This window comes from Mobula birostris, chromosome 2 (genome assembly GCF_030028105.1).
Source record: "Mobula birostris isolate sMobBir1 chromosome 2, sMobBir1.hap1, whole genome shotgun sequence".
Lineage (NCBI taxonomy): Eukaryota > Metazoa > Chordata > Chondrichthyes > Myliobatiformes > Myliobatidae > Mobula > Mobula birostris.
The window spans coordinates 78,780,402-78,798,041 of NC_092371.1; the positions used below are offsets into that span (position 1 = coordinate 78,780,402).

Consider the following 17,640-nt stretch of genomic DNA (forward strand, 5'->3'; position numbering starts at 1 on the left):
CAGCTTCAGTTATGTCAGCAGTCATCGTTCTATTTTGTTCTTTGCTTAAAGTGGGTAACTCTGAAGAATTCAGGAAGGTGTCAATTTGGGTTATGCTTCCCCCTGGAACTTTGGAATATAGAATTTTGTAAAACATTTCAAAAGCTTCTTGAATTTCACTTAGCTTATTTTTTTAAATCACTTTTGTTCTTGGATCCCTTATTCTATGAATTGTATTTTCTGCTATCTTTTTTTTCAGTTTCCACACCAGTATTTTCATAGATTAAGATCCACTTTCATAGTGTCTCTGTTTCAGAAACATTAAATTTTTTTCTAATTTCTTGTGTAGCCAAACTATTAATTTCATTCCTAATTTTTAAAATTTCCTCTAGTGTATCCTGTGCCAAACTCAATTTGTGCTTTTTCTCTAGTTCCTTCAGTTTATTTTGTAATTACTCTAATGTTCTATTCCTTATTTTTTATATGAAGATATCGCAATAATTTTCCCTCTTAGGACAGCCTTCAGAGTATCCCATAGAATGGGAGGTGAAACCTCTCCATTACCATTGAATTCTAAGTAAAGACCAATTTCTTCTTTAATTTGTTCCTTAAAATAGGGATCTTTGAGTCGACTTGAATTTAGTTTCCAAATAGTATTCTTTGGTTGTAGGTCAAAATCAACAGATGAATATATAGGTGCATGGTCACTTACATCTATTGTCCCAATTCCACAGGTGATTATTTTGTCTCTATCTTTTCCAAATGTTATGAAATACTCTATACTTGTATATACGGAATGGGGGGCAGAATAATGAGTGTAATCCCTTCTGTCGGGGAAAAGGTCCCTCCATATATCAATTAGACCAACATCCTCAAAAAGTGTGTTAACTTTCTTATGTAAGGACTTAGTTTCATAAGTTTTTCTATTGAAAGAGTCGAACTTTGGTTGTAATTGTAAATTTAAGTCTCCCCCACATATCAAGAGACCTACTGTTTGCGTTACCATAATATTAGTAATTTTCTGGAAGAAATTAATATCACTTCCTGGAGGTGCGTATATATTCAATAAAGTAACTGGATTTCCATCTATATTCCCCCTTACCAGAATATATCTGCCCTCCTTATCTCCAATTTCGAAAACTTTTTCAAAATTTAGCTTACTTGAGATGAGAATAGCAACTCCTCTTCTATGTCCTGATTTATATGAGAAAAACAAATGAGAGAACTCCATTCTCTTTAATTTTCCATGCTCATTATCACTTAAGTGAGTTTCCTGTAAATATACTACATGGGCTTGTTTTTTTTTCATTTTTGATAGAATTTTACTGCGCTTGACTGGATTCAACAGCCCATTGACATTAACAGAAATGAATTTTACTTTGTCCTTAGCCATGTGTATTTATCTGTTAGTATTCAGTATCATTGAAATTTGCAGAATATAACTTTATCGATCTACTCCCTGAACAAATAAGAGCCAAGAAACGCGAATAATAATAAAAAGGTAAGGAAGATGTGATTCCAAGGCTGGGGTCTCTAGATGACCCTGGGTTGGGCTGGAAGAAAAGTCTAGCCGTGGGGGATAATCCCTCCTACCTGTGGGTTGAGGGCCCCCACTGCAGTACCTAGAAAAGTAAAAAAAAACGTCCATTACACAGAAATGATTTCCCTGTGTATTCCTCCCATGTATATATTCTCATTTAGGTGGGGGAAAAGGAATGAATAAATGAATTTTTAAAAAATTGAATAATATGAAAACCACATTATAACAAGTATTTCTCGAGATAGTTATATCACCGTCTATTTTTTCTCCCGTTTAGTTTATCAACAGTTTTAAGGTTAGCCAAACCTTATGGCTCTTCTGGAGGAGTTGAGGGCTGCCCTCGGAGAACTGACAGTCTCTTCCTAATATCCTTCTCTCGTCCTGCTCCCGTCCCCAGCTTTCTAGGTTCTCTTACTATTTGCCAAGCAGTTCGGGATAACTGCTCTGCCAAACTTTTCCTTGGTTTGCCCACGCTAATGGACAGTCCTCTGTCGTTCACATCTGTAGTTGTCTCTTCCACTGTCTGGTATAGTCGTATCCCCTCTTGGTAAAATACCCTCAGTTTAGCAGGGTATGGGGTTTGGAATTTAATCTTTTCTTGCTTTAATATTCATTTCACTTCGGAATACTCCTTCCGTTTCTGTAGGACTGCTGGTGGGGGGGGGGGGTAATCATGATCAAAGTATATTAACTTCCCATTCCAAAAAACTCTCTTCTTACTCCAGGCCCTTCGTAGAATCTCTGCCGTGCTCTTGAATCGAAGGAATTTAAGTACCCCCCGGCGGTCCTACAGAAACGTTAGGAATATTCTGAAGCAGCAACTCAATGACACAAAATCAGAAAATAGCTGTGGCAGAGACTCGAATTGAGAAGGTAGAAGATCACATGCAAAACGTGGAACTGATACTAAGTAAGATGATAAAAATATTAAATCAACAGGAAAGTAAACCTTCTCAATTCGAGTCTATTTTCTGATTGACATTGAGTTGCTGCTTTATATCTTTTTGGACTTCCCTTATCTCTGCCAAAATCTTTATCATATTTGCCGCTTCGCCTGCACGAGGCCCCGCGTCACCTTTGCCGCCACGCGCACGTGTGGGAGAGCCGCGCACTGCACCTCTCTCTTCCATAGGCTCCGCAGTGATGCTTTTTTAATCTCCATTTTTTCCCCCCATTCTTGTCCCCCTTATCAATACAGATATTTTCGAATGATCTTGTATTTGATGGATTAACGGGGCAAAATATGCGTTTTTCCAGAGGAGCTGTTTATTTAAGCTGCCATTCTGAACGATGATGTCACCGGACAACCCTAGTAATTTCTAAGGTAGGGATATGTTCGACACAACTTTGTGGGCTGAAGGGCTTGCACTGTGCTGTAGATTTTCTGTGTTTCTATGTTTCTATGGGTACAAGTGAGGAAACATGGCAGCTGAATAGTGGGAAACTGTTTTCCAACTCTGTTACCACAGGAGTTTGGTCACCTGATTTTTCTCTTGTTACATGCTACAGATGTACGGTGGAGAATATTCTAGAATATTCTGACTGGCTGCATCACCGTCTGGTATGGAGGCTCCAATACACAAGATCGAAAGGGGATGCAAATATTTGCAGAATCGGCCAACTCCATTCACAGGCAATAGCTTATTCAGGACATCTTCAAATGGCGACACCTCAAGAAGGCAGCATCCATCATCAAGGACCCTCATTATCCAGGACAAGCTCTCTGCCCATCACTACCATCAGGGAGGAGGTGCAGGAGCCTGAAGATGCGCAGTCAACCTTTGAGGAATAGTTTCTTCCCCTCCACCATCAAATTACTGATTGGTCCATGAATTCTTGAACACTAACTCACTATTCCAATTTGCCATTATTTATTTTTTATTACAACTTATCATAATTTTTAATTATGTATTGCATGGTACTGCTGCCACAAAACGACAGATTTCTCAGTGTACGCATGTGATAATAACCTGATTTTGTTTCTTTGAATTACGACACTGCCTTGTTGGACAGGAGTTGGGTATTTGGCTCCTCAAACCTGATGATTGATCTGATTTTATCCTCAGCCCCTAACTCTCCACCCTGAAGCCAAAATCCATCCGAGCCTTGAATATATACTCAGTGGCCACTTTACGAGGTACACCTCGACAAGTGAATTTGAATGCAAGTATCTAATCAGCCAATCATATGGCAGCATCTCAATGCATAAAAGCATGCAGACATGGTCAAGAGGTTCATTTGTTCTTCAGAATGGGGATGAAATGTGATCTGAGTGACTTTGTCGTTGGAATGATTATTGATGCCAGTTGTGTTGGTTTGAGCATTTCAGAAACTGTTGATCACCAGGGATTTTCATGCACAACCTTCTCCAGAGTTTACAGAGAATGGTGCAAAAAACAACAAAGCATCCAGTGAGCGGCAGTTCTGTCGACGGAAATTGGTTAATGAGAGAGATTAGATGAGAATTGCCAGACTGGTTCAAGCTGACAGGAAAAGGATAGTAACTCAACTAACCATGTATCATAACCGTGGTGTTTAAAAGAGCATCTCTAAACACACAACACATCGAGCCCTCAAGTGGATGAGCTACTGCAACAGACGAACATGAACCCACACTCAGTGGCCATCAGGGGCCTCCTCTACCTGATACAGTGGCCACTGAGTGTATTTGACACCACTTCCACAGTTCTCTGGGAAAAGGGATCCAGAGATCCAGGAGATCTCAGGTTGAGAAAAAGTCCCATTTGTAGTCCTTTGTAGGTAATAACTTAATCTGATTGATTCTGTTAAATTGACTTTAACTGTCGTCACTCTACAATACAAGAACTGTACTAACAAAGTTACACACAATAAGATATTGATCAGATAAGCCCAACTTTATTGATATTCCACTGTCATTCACTGTATCTCCATATAATTCAAGAAACAGGCAAAACATTAAATATTCCACTATGACAAAGAAAACACAGTTAGTGTCTAAATGATTATGCAAACTCACTCATGGAGAGACCTCTTAAACAAGGCTGATGGAGCCGTGTGATCCAATTTCAAATGTCACAAAAATATTTCCCACTATCCAAAGTAAATTGAAAGTCAAAGTAAATTTATTATCAAAGTACATATTTGCCTCCAAATAAAACCGTGATTATCATTATCCAAAGAAATAAAGAAAATTATCAAAAAAGAGTGAAATGACATTCAGTTGTCTAACCACAGAAAACTTGTACATCCATATTAACCCTGAAATACCCCAATAAGGCAATTTATTGCACAGTGTTGCAGCCTGTGCCCCACCAGAGATAATACCCTCCCACTTCCTGCAATAAATTGTTCTGCCAACAGAGTGGCAGAATCTCTCTCTCTCTCTCTCTCTCTCTCTCTCTCTCTCTCTCTCTCTCACTCTCACTCTCACTCTCACTCTCACTCTCACTCTCACTCTCACTCTCACTCTCACTCTCTACCCCCTTGGGCACAGGCCGGCTTCACCTGGGTAACACCTGAGCTTCAGTAAACAACTCACATTTGTAAGGTAGAGTTAAATTCACCTGAGATCATTTGCAGTGGGGAGACAAAGAAAAGAACCTCAGCTCCCCACTAAATGTCAACAGGGCTGTGGACAGCATAAACAGAGACATTACCAGCTCCTCAGTGATCGATTGTACACCACAGTGTACTTGCATTGTCTATAAATCTGACCTGTTACCATTCAGATCACCCACACAATTCTTGTGTTGCCCAATCTGCACATCCTCCTTTCTCCCCCATGCTTTGCCAAAGCAACTAAATGAATTTCCATGCTAATCTGGGAAAAGATGGAGTGGGGAGCAGTTGTCCATCGTTAACACCCATCAGGAATTATCAGTGGGGACAAGTCAATCACAGAATTAGTTCTGTCCTTCCATTTCCCCAACTCCATGAATTTCACAAACACTCAAAATGTCTTTCTTCTCTTGACTGTGGATTTACTAAATCCTTTTGTCAAATGTACTACTTGTATATTTCTCATCATCACATTCATACAATGCTATATTTACACTAAAATAAGCTTGTGGGAAGACGGTGGGCACAGATGGCTAAAGTAACTTGCGATAAGTAACCAGTGTCTGCATGCACCAGTTTACACTACATGAAAACTCCATTCAGTACAAAGGACTGACCTTACCTAGAATCTTCTCACTTACGCCCTTGGACACTAACCACCCAGATTGAGTAATAACTGTGCAGTCTTTGAAAATTTGGCTTCCAATGTTGACTAGTTTCTATTTCAGCAAGGATGAGATGTTTGTGATATCTGAACAAAATTCCCCATGTCATGAAGAGTGAAGAATCGGATAAGCTTGTATTTCAGAGCTGGGAATGAAGCTACAGTGTTCCTATTTGAGTCTACAAATGATATCACATCATGATGCTTATATCCCTCATATAAAACATTGCATAAAGCTCTCCATTATTGGTCAGAAATCCATACTGTTCTACAATGAAACCTGGAAACACTGGTCCATTCTCACCCTGCAGTGATTGAACATTAAGTGGCCAACAAAGTGGGAGGAGAAACTAAGCTTGCCTTGAATTTTAACAGGTTTAAAGTTAATAAAAGCCACAAATCATAACTTTTAACCCCACACATATAGGCAAGGAATTTGCGTAAAATATGTTTTAATGCACTGATTTCTATAGTGCAAATCCAGCTGCCTTTTCACAAGATAAAAGTATCCTAAGGACGTTCAAAAGCAAGTGATTCCGCTGACAATTATTAAAAAGTGCAAAAGCAAAATGTCGCCTCAACTCCCAGAAGGGATGGAAGGTGTAGCTCCTCCACCCTGACGGCGGCCTCACCTTGGCTCAACAAGGTGTGGGGAATACAAGGTGTCGGAACAGGAATGGGAATCAGAATTAAGAAGTTTGGCCACCAGGAAGTCCTGCTTGTGGCGGACAGTGCGGAGGTGTTTGACGAAGCGGTCCCCCAATTTATGATGGGACTTACCAATGTAGAGGAGGCCTCATCGGGAGCACCGTATACAATAGACAACGCACCTGATTTACAGGTGAAGTGTTGCCTCACCTGGAAGAACCATTTAGGGCCCTGAATTGAAGGAGGAGGTGAATGGAGGTAAAGGCAGCCTTTAGGTTGTTTGCAGGGTTGTGTGCCTGGAGGGAAATTAGTGGGAAGGGAGAATGGAGAAGGGAATCGCAGATGGAGCGATCCCTGCAGAAAGCTGGGGGGTGTGTGAACTAAAGGTATGTTTACTGTGAATGTTGTGTTCCACACTCTGCAACGTTCTGCATGGTGACACAAACTACATGGTTTACAGTCTGAGGTTAGCTACCAACTGGAACAGGGAGCAATCAATCAATAAGTTATTGTGTTAACAAAGAAATCAAGTCTTCTCAACTACCCTGCTCCTAAGTCACTTAGATTTGAATTTCTTCGCACGAAGATTTCTTTTCACCATCGAAGCAAGCGCTCTGTTAACTGGGAATCAGAAAATAACCAAGGAAACTACGAGATTAAACCAACAAGGATGAGAAATAAAACAATTACATGATGCACAAGAAATTCCCCACTCTTCCTACTTGAAGAGCTACAACATTCTCTTTCTACTTAGACAGCTTTATCGCTCCACGCCTGACGATGTGATTGATCGTCACTCCTGGGCTTGTTCCGACACCGGCGCAGGGTCAATATCATCACTATCCTGCAGGTAGATACAAACATGCAATGATTATCCACCATTCCGAAGAGAAAAGAAAATCACTTCATGTTATTTAAACTTGAAAAGGGCTTAAGAAAAACAATTTCCTTGCACTGCCACACATCCTCCAAATCCACACTGATCTCACCTTTCAACGAAAGCCCCTTCCACCCCCTCAGGTTGCAAACCCCTCCCACCCATCTTCTCCTTGCCATTATTTCTGAGGAAGGAAAGGAGACATTTCCACAGTCTCCTTGCATTACAAACATCAAACTATGACTGGAGAAGCTCACACACCCACAGCAGGCGAAAACCAACACTAATATTTCCAGAGTATAGCAGCCAAACGGAGAAAGGATTGAGAGCATCTGCAAGAGGCAATGTCTCAGGACAGTGAGATCACTCAGCACCTCATCCCTCTTCCTGTCGTTGCCATTGGGCAGGAGGCAGAGAGCAGCAAAAAGCTAATTTTGTGGCATCTGTATGCAGGGTATGTATGCCCATGATAGTCACATGACATTACAGCACAGAAACAGGCCCTTTGGCCCATCCAGTCCATCCCAAACTATTGATCTGTCTAGTCTCACTGAGCTGTGCCCGGACTATCACCCCATATACCCCTCCCGTCCATATACCTAACCTAGTTTCTCTTAAGTGTTGAAACTAAACCTGAATCACTTCTGCTGACCACTCATTCCACACTCTCATCTCCCTCTGTGTGAAGAAGCTCCCCATCATGAGCTTCTGAGACATTTTGCCTTTCTCCCTTAACCCACAGCCTCTTGTTCTAATCTCACCCAATCTAGAAAGCCTGCTTCCATTTCCCATATCGATTCGCATCATAATTTTATCGAACAACTTTGCAGAAACCATTACAGTAACACTGAGACAACTGCCTCTTCTTACCCATGGTGGAGGTAAGCCATTCCTACTACACCATTCGACAAAGTGTCTCCCTGCAGCTTGCACAGTCTCCTCGTTGGTCTTCTTGCAGTATACTTGGATCAGCTGCTCTGAAAACTTCTCTGGTAGTATCTGAGATACCTGGGTGGGCACCAGAGAGAGAGAAGATTAATACCCACAACCACGAGGAGATATACAAACATACGAGGTTGTTGGCCACACAGTCCCTCGAGCCTATTGCACCTTCCAGTAAGATCACGACTAATCTGTTGTAACTTCCAATCTACAATCTTGACTACCCAGAGTGACCACCCACTAGTTTATCATGCCTTTGTCTTAAAAATACTCAAGTTCTCTGCTTCAAAGAAAAAAGTTCCAAGGATGCATGATCACTGAGAGAAAAGGCTTTGCCTCACCTCTTAAACAAGCAACCATCTATTTTTAAAAACTGAACACCTAGTTCTACAGTTTCAAAAAGAAAACATCGTATGTTTCATACGATTCTCCTCTCACATTTATAAAGTCCAGGAAATGCACGTTAAGCCTGTCCAAACTATCCTGTTATGACAACTGACCACAATAAGCTTCCTAGAGCAGTGGAGCAAGGTTCAGATGGAGACACACCAAGTTCAAAGCTGGATCCCAGTGAGACGGCCAAGATCTCCAGAGACTATGATGGCTGGGAAGCAGACTGAAAAGACTGGAAAGCCCACAATGAGACCAGGTCACACCCCCAGCAGTGGCCGGTGCAAGGCTGGAAGGAAACAAGTTCACACGCTGCTTCAGCAGCCACATGTGTTTATACCTCTGATGCTCGGGAGGTTACCTGCTCTTTTTTGATTGAGAAGGCCTTGTTGGGGTTATCCTTGCAGTAGAATCGAACATTATTAATGGGGTTTTTCTCTTTCATCCCGTAGTTCATTGGAATAACCTAGTGTGAGAAATTTTAGTTATATTTATTCACGGTCAAAAACAAATTACTCTCTTGTAGACAGCCACAAAATAAAACAAACTGTATTTTTTATCACATTGGTCACAAGCCCATCGATTATGAAAGTTACTCTGTTAATAGAAGTGCAGTCTCTTAGTTCCACAGCGCAGGCTCAATCCCGAACTCCTGTACAGAGATTACACAATTTCCCTGTGAACACGCAAATTTCCCTGAGGTGCACCAGTTCCCCCCACGTGCCAATGACATATGGGTTAAATGTCTGTGGTAAATTACAGCTACAGTGCGGGTAAGTGATAGGATCTGGGAGGATTTGATGGAAATAAGGGAAGATTCAAATGAGATGTGTACACAGGTGTTTGGTGATTGCCACAGAGTCAGTAACCCGGGTTTAATCCTGACCTCAGGGACTGTCTATGTGGAGTTTGCATGCTCTCCCTGTAACCAAGGGGAATTCCTCAGGGTCTCAGATTTTCACCAAAATCCCAAACTGTGCACATTTGTAGATTAAGTGACCACTGTAATGTACCCTTGGTGTGCAGGTGAGTGCTGGAATCTGTACTGAGTCAATAGGAACATATGGAGAATAAAATAGGTGAGGGTAGGATGAGGTAAATGGGTACCTGATGACTGGCTGAAGGGCTTGGCTCCATAATGGCACAATCTGCCAGATGTATGGAGAACTCTCCTCTCCATCATTAACGAGCCAGTACTCACATTTACAATGAGATCTTCTGCCTTGAATTGAATGTTCCCAGGTTCTGAAGCAACAGCTGCAGCCACTTTAGTCTTCAGATCATCAATCTCCTCCTGATGGAGAGAGAACATTTCAAGTGAGTTTGATTAAATTTGTAAAGGTACAAATAAAATCCAATGTAAAATAGAACAGTGACCGCAGTCTGTGACAGTCAACGCTTACAGAGATTGTAATGTTACAAATGACCGTCTAGGAGAGCAAGTGCTTTTGAGAGCATATGCCCAAATTCCCTCGAATGCCATTATAATTTTGAGCAGAGATTATCAATGATTGATGAATTAGTAACAATAATTATGGACTTTTATTCCCAAGGAAATATAATGAGTCCTGTTGCTTATTTTCGTGCATTCATCGTGTAAAACCCTGGTTAAGATTTTTACGATGCTGTAGTTATTTCATTTTAGCTGTTCTGTAAGAGCAATCTGTTCTGCTTTTAGCATGTTTGGGCTTGAACTAAAGATAAAAGGCTATGTTATTCACCTAGGAATGTTGTGTCAGCCAATCAGGATGGCGGGATTGGGAGAAGGTTCTAGAGAACACTGCATGGAGAGGTTTTTGTGATGGACACTGTGGTGTGGGTTGAGGTATTTTTGGTGAGAGCTGGGAGAAGATGGAGGGAAGATGATTGAGGATACCATCCCTGTTGCACAAGGTGCTTTGTTCAGATGAAAGGCTTCAAGGAGGAAGGACCAATACCCCCGTGGGGGAGCCCATTTGTTCAAGATGAATTTTGAGTGACATGCCGAAGATGGTGTGTGCTTTCACGCAGACCGTGGTCCAGCATGTGAGTTAAAAACAACTTCAAGATGAGCTCCAATGGATGTGCACAATTGGACTGGGTTAACTGCAATCGGCCTTTTTTAACTTTTTTTCTTTTCTTTTCCCTGCTGATTGTTTGATAAAGCTGACATTTGTAAATATACTTTCTTTATAACTGTATGCAGTGCATCATCTGTTCTTTCTTGTCAACAGCTAATTGCATGGGGGCGGTATTTGCACGGTATTCACACAGATCAGGGTTCCATGGCTCAGACATCCCAACTTCCCAGTTTTGGTGGGGCCCAAGTCATACCAACCCTAGATATACGGAGTTTGAGGTAGGTGGTTTTCTCATTGCTGAGTCCACCGGCTGTCAGTGAGGGGCTAATGATACTTGTTAGAAAAGGAGTTGCAATTGCTTACTTTAATAAACGTATAACAGAGAGAGATTGAAAAAAATGAAGCATTTCAGAAAATCTGTTCAAAAATTATTGTAGGAGCAATGTATCTGTTCTCTCTCTGCTTTGTACTTCTCTGCTGTGGGGTTTATTATGTTTATGATGGTAACTGGCTACATGAGTGGGGGTGGGGTAAATCGAAGGGACTAAGTTGCATATTCTTGTTTATTTCATTGCAGTTTATAGCTTGGGACTGATGCAGCTCATATTATTTGCTGACTTCCGAGATAACGCTCAATAATGCTTAGAAAAGCTGACATCATGGTGTAAAACAAACAATCAGATAATCACCAACACTTGGTTTAAACAACATCCAAGAAGGAAATGGACATGCAGAAGCCCAGATGGGAACAGCAAAAATCAAATCGACTACATAACAATCAATAACAGATTCAAAAACTCGATAAGTCAGTCTAAAAGCTACCCTAGAGCAGACTGTGGAAGCGACCACATACCAGTCATTTGCAAAATGAAATAAAGATGAGAAAATTAAAGAAACCAAAAAGATCAGAACCACTGGATTATCAACAACTACAAAACAACCCTCATCTGAAAACAGAATACACAATCAAGGTGAAAAATCGTTTTCAATTGCTGCAGGATGAAGGAGGCAAATCTTCCTGGGACATACTGAAGGAATCCATGGCTGTAGCTGCAAAAGAAACCATCCCACGAAAAGATCGGAAAAGTAAGAAGAAGTGGAAAATTGAAGTTATAATACAATTGATGCAACAAAAACAGACCATCAAACCAAGAGACAGCGAAGAATACAAACAACCTGATAAGACAATAAAAAGAAAATGCAGAGAAGCTAAAAACAGATGGCTAAATGAGAAATGCTCAGAGATAGAAATGCAACAAACCCATAACTCTGGAACAAAGTTGATGCACAGTAAGATTAAAGAACTAACGGGGAAATTACCTTGCTCAGCAAGTGGATGCATCAAGGCAAAAGACGACAGCTTAATTATGAGCAAAGAGGAAATCCTAAACAGATGGACAGAATATATAAAAGAACTTTTTGAAGACCAAAGAGAGAAAACCGAACATAAAGAAGAATCTTGAAGGACATAGCATTCTAAAATCAGAAATTTGAGCAGCCGTAAATAAAACAAAACATAACAGAGCAACTGGTCCAGACAACATCGTTGTTGAAATGATACTGGCCTTAGAAGATTTTGGAATAGGGAAAATAACAGAAATAGCAAATGAAACCTATGATCATGGGGAGATACCTGATGATTGAAGTAAATCAGTGTTCATCATCAAAGAAAGAGGGAGCAACAGAATGTGAGTTACATCGTACAATAAGCCCGATGAGCCACGTGGCAAAAATTATTCTCAGAGTAGTATGGAGGAATTTAAGGTGGGGGGTTACATGGGAGGCAGGGTTTAAAGGTCGGCACAACATCGTGGGCCGAAGGGCCTGTACTGTGCTGTACTGTTCTATATTCTATTTTCTATGTTTTAATCATGATGAGAGCAAGATGCTGTATAAAATCAGAAATCAGTAAAGAAAAATGCGGCTTTGTGGAAAACACTGGAACCAGAAATGCAATTTTCATGCTACGGATGATCTGTGAACGAGCAATCCAGGTACAAAAGGACATCTACCTATGTTTCATCGACTATACATAAACTTTTGACACTCTCAGACAGCAAGATCTCCTGGAAATGCTTCAAGATCTTGACATAGATGGGAAAGATATATGTTTCTTAAGAAACTTACACTGGGACCAGACAGCATCCATCAGAAAAGAAAAAGTAAGTGAGTATGTGAATATCGTGAGAGGAGTCAGGCAAGGTTGCGTCTTTTCGCCAGACTTATTCAACCTGTGTAGTGAAAATATCTTGAGAAGTATTAAAGACATCAAAGGATTCACAATTGGAGGCCATAATATAAATAACATCAGATATGCTGACGACATTGTACTAATAGCTGAATCAGAAACAAAACTTCAAGAACTACTCACTACAGTGGCAGCAGAAAGTAATCGCAGAGGCCTCTCAATCAACACCAAGAAGACAGAAAGCATGGTCATCTCCAGAAAGACAAACATCCCACAATGTGTGATCAAGATCGGAAATACAAACATCAAACAAGTCAACAAATTCAGATATCTTGGCAGCCTAATAACAAGCAATAGCATGTGCGACACAGATATCGAATACAGAATAGCAATGGCGAAAGAAACTTTCCAAAAAATGAAGACCATATTAACAGACAGAAAGATGAGCATGTACACTAAAAACAGAATACTGCAGTGCTACATTTATTCTATCCTGACTTATGGAAGTGAATGCTGGACCATTTCCCCAGCAATGGAAAAGAAACTAGAAGCAGCTGAATTATGGTTCTACAGGAGAATATTAAAAATATCATGGACCACACGCACCTCAAATGAAGAAGTTCTCAGAAGAGCCCAAGCAGTTCGATCACTCATACCAACAATAAGAGAAAGACAACTCAGATTCCTAGGACACATCATGTGGAAAGATGAACTAGAAAAACTCATACTCTCTGGAAAGATTGAGGGGAGCAAACCTAGAGGAAGACCTCGGCTTATGTACATCAAAAGCATAGCCAGGTGGCTACACATCGAGGAAATGGAAGTCATCCAAAAAACGAAGGATAGGTCTATATGGAAAACCATGGTCACCAAAGTCCGCATCGGATATGGTACCTAGACAGACAGAATGCCTAGTTACATGTTTGCTAATTGCTAATAGAGGATCAAATGAAAGGTTCGACTTCTGGAGCAATCAGTGGAGCAGTGGGCACATCACCCAAGTATAACAGTCCATATGGTCGCAGGTAAGAGGCAAATGTTCTGTTTTGATTTTGGATTATTTTTGTCACTACTTTTCTGTCAGCAAAACTTTTCTAGTAGTTATACTAAATGAACATCAGCTTTTGGATATGCTGAGAAATTAGAAGCACCACAGCTTGGAGCAGCTTGTTGATTCATGTTGTGTATTTTGGATTTGAAACAAAGCATTGAATGGTCAGTGTTGCTGTGTCTGACTAGGTTGGAGTGAAAAGCTCTATAGTGTTTTCCTGAAGTGTTTGACCCTTCAGTGTGTTGAAAAGCTGAATTGAAACTGCCATTGTTTTGTCTGGGACAAGATGAGTTCAGCTGGAAGCAGTAACCTGGAAGGCAACACGGAGAGTAATTAAACATATATGTGATGTGGAAGGTCAGTTCCCTGGGGAAAATGAAAATATTTACAAAGTCAAAGAACAGTCTGTAACCATGGATACAGCTGATGAGTTACAGGATGATGTACGCCCTGAGGAGAGTGTGTCTAACGCACATACAGCACGTATTGCAAACGCAAGCCAAACATCCCATGCGTCTGATACCACATCAGTATACATTAGAATAGAGGCTGATTTAGCTGTGTTATATGCAACACATATTAGACAATAGACAATAGATGCAGGAGTAGGCCATTTGGCTCTTCGAGCCAGCACCACCATTCACTGTGATCATCCACAATCAGTACCCCGTTCCTGCTTTCTCCCCATATCCCTTGATTCTGCTATCATTAAGAGCTCTATCTAACTCTGTCTTGAAAGCATCAAGAGAATTGGCCACCACTGCCTTCTGAGGCAGAGCATTCCACAGATCCACAACACTCTGGGTGAAAAAGTTTTTCCTCAACTTTGTTCTGAATGGCCTACCCCTTATTCTCAAATTGTGCCCTCTGGTTCTGGACTCCCCCAACATTGGAAACATGTTTCCTGCCTCTAGCGAGTCCAATCCCTTAATAATCTTATATGTTTCCATCAAATCCCCTCTCATCCTTCTAAATTCCAATGTATACAAGCCCAGTCGCTCCCATCTTTCAACATATGACAATCCCACCATCCCGGGCATTAACCTCGTGAACCTCTGCTGTACTCCCTTAATAGCAAGAATGTCCTTCCTTAAATTTGGAGACCAAAACTGTATACAATACTCCAGATGTGGTCTCACCAGGGCCCTGTACAACCGCAGAATGACTTCTTTGCTCCTATATTGAAGTCCCCTTGTTATGAAGGCCAACATGCCATTAGTTTTCTTCACTGCCTACTGTACCTGCATGCTTACTTTCAGTGACTGATGAACAAGGACACCTAGACCTCATTGTACTTCCTCTTTACCTAACTTGACACCATTCAAATAGTAATCTGCCTTCCTGTTCTTGACACCAAAGTGAATAACCTCACATTTATCCACATTAAACTGCATCTGCCATGCATCTGCCCACTCACCCAACCTGTCCAAGTCATCCTGCATTATCTCAACATCCTCCGCACATTTCACATTGCCACCCAGCTTTGTGTCATCTGCAAATTTGCTAATGTTACTTTTAATCCCTTCATCTAAATCATTAATGTATATAGTAAAAAGCTGCGGTCCCAGCACCGAGCCTTGAGGTACCCCACTAGCCACCGCCTGCCATTCTGAAAAGGACCCATTAATCCCTACTCTTTGTTTCCTGTCTGCCAACTGATTTTCTATCCATGTCAGCACCCTACCCCCAATACCATGTGCTCTAATTCTGCCCACTAATCTCCTATGTGGGACTTTATCAAAGGCTTTCTGAAAGTCCAGGTACACTACATCCACTGGCTTTTTCTTCTCCACTTTCATAGTTACATCCTCAAAAAATTCCAGGAGGTTAGTCAAGCATGATTTCCCCTTCGTAAATCCATGCTGACTCGGACTGATCCTGTTACTGCGATCCAAATGTGCCGCTATTTCATCCTTTATAATTGACTCCAGCATCTTCCCCACCACTGATGTCAGGCTAACTGGGCTATAATTCCCTGTTTTCTTTCATCCTCCTTTCTTAAAAAGTGGGATAACATTAGCTACCCTCCAGTCCTCAGGAACTGATCCTGAATATATAGAATATTGGAAAATAATTACCAATGCGTCCACGATTTCTAGAGCCACATCCTTAAGTACCCCAGGGTGCAGACTATCAGGCCCTGGGGATTTTTCAGCCTTCAGTCCCATCAGTCTATCCAACACCATTTTCTGCCTAATGTGAATCTCCTTCAGTTCCTCTGTTACCCTAGGTCCTCCGGCCACTATTACATCTGGGAGATTGTTTGTGTCTTCCTGAGTGAAGACAGATCCAAATTACCTGTTCAACTCGTCTGCCATTTCCTTGTTTCCCATAATAAATTCACCCATTTCTGTCTTCAAGGGCTCAACTTTGGTCTTAACTAATTTTTTCCTCTTCACATACCTAAAGAAGCTTTTATTATCCTCCTTTATATTCTTGGCTAGCTTGCCTTCGTATCTCATCTTTTCTCCCTGTATTGCCTTTTTAGTTATCCTCTGTTGCTTTTTAAAAGTTTCCCAATCCTCTGGCTTCTGGCTCATCTTTGCTATGTTATACTTCTCTTTTATTTTTATACTGTCCTTGACTTCCCTTGTCAGCCACGGTCGCCCCTTACTCCCCTTAGAATCTTCCTTCCTCTTTGGAATGAACTGATCCTGCACCTTCTGTATTATTCCCAGAAATACCTGCCATTGTTGTTCCACTGTCATCCCTGCTAGGTTATCTTTCCAGTCACCTTTGGCCAGCTCCTCCCTCATGGGTCCATAGTCCCCTTTGTTCAACTGCAAAACCGGCACTTCCGATTTTCCCTTCTCCCTCTCAAATTGTAGATTAAAACTCATAATATCACGGTCACTGTAATGTATTGTGTGAGTATTCGTAGCGTCAGAGTGCGTATGACGTCAGGACATGGAAAAAGGGTTTAAAAAATGGAAGTCTGGTGAATAAACGAGGTTGTTCAATCTACAGCGGTGTCCGAGTCACATCAATATTACATGGTGTCAGAAGAAAACGCGAAAAATAAAAAGGAAGAGAAGACACGTAAAAGATGTCACAGTTACAGCCACCATCAAGTTTAAGCCTACAAGGTAATCTTGCTGAAAACTGGAAAATATGGATCCAGAAGTTTGAGCTGTTATGCAACGCGAGCAGCCTAGCTGAAAAGACAGAGAAAGTGCAGTGTGCTACGTTTCTGCACGTAGCAGGAGAAGAGGCAATAAAAGTTTGCAACACGTTTGTCTTCCTAGATGATGAGCAAGAAAAAAATTGAAGTATTGGAAAAAAAGTTTCAAGATTACTGCGAACCGAGAAAGAACTTACCTTCTTGTACTGTATTCTGCATTGTATTTTACAATACTAACAGCAGTGTATTTTCTTTTACTAACATGGACTAATCAACCTTTTATTTCACACCTTGGAACTTGTGACATGTGTGACTTTGCCTCAAACTATATGTCTAGTCTCTGTATCTAGCTGGAAGTTTGACTTGTCTCCCAGCCCGTGTGTGATCCAACTGTGACTGTGCTTGACCTTCATCCGCGTCAGTCTCTCGAGTGGCCTCTGTGTCTTTGGGGTCGCATCACTCTTGATGTCGTTTGTTTCCATGTCTGTATATGTAGAAATGTCCTGTCCATCTGTGCATGGAAACTCACACTCGCCTGTCTTCAGCAGATGTTTCCCGTTCCTTGAGTACTGGTGCATTGGTAACCAACTGCTTCAATGTGTCAAAACTTTTCTTTTGTTTGTCTTCCCAATGCCATTCA

The 17,640-nt window shown here is 41.2% G+C and overlaps 1 pseudogene; it reads right to left on the reverse strand.

Annotated features, from left to right (window-relative positions):
* Positions 1 to 7,164: 7,164 nt before the first annotated feature.
* Positions 7,165 to 17,640, reverse strand: part of LOC140210631 (deoxynucleoside triphosphate triphosphohydrolase SAMHD1-like) — a 91,920-nt pseudogene continuing 81,444 nt past the window's right edge.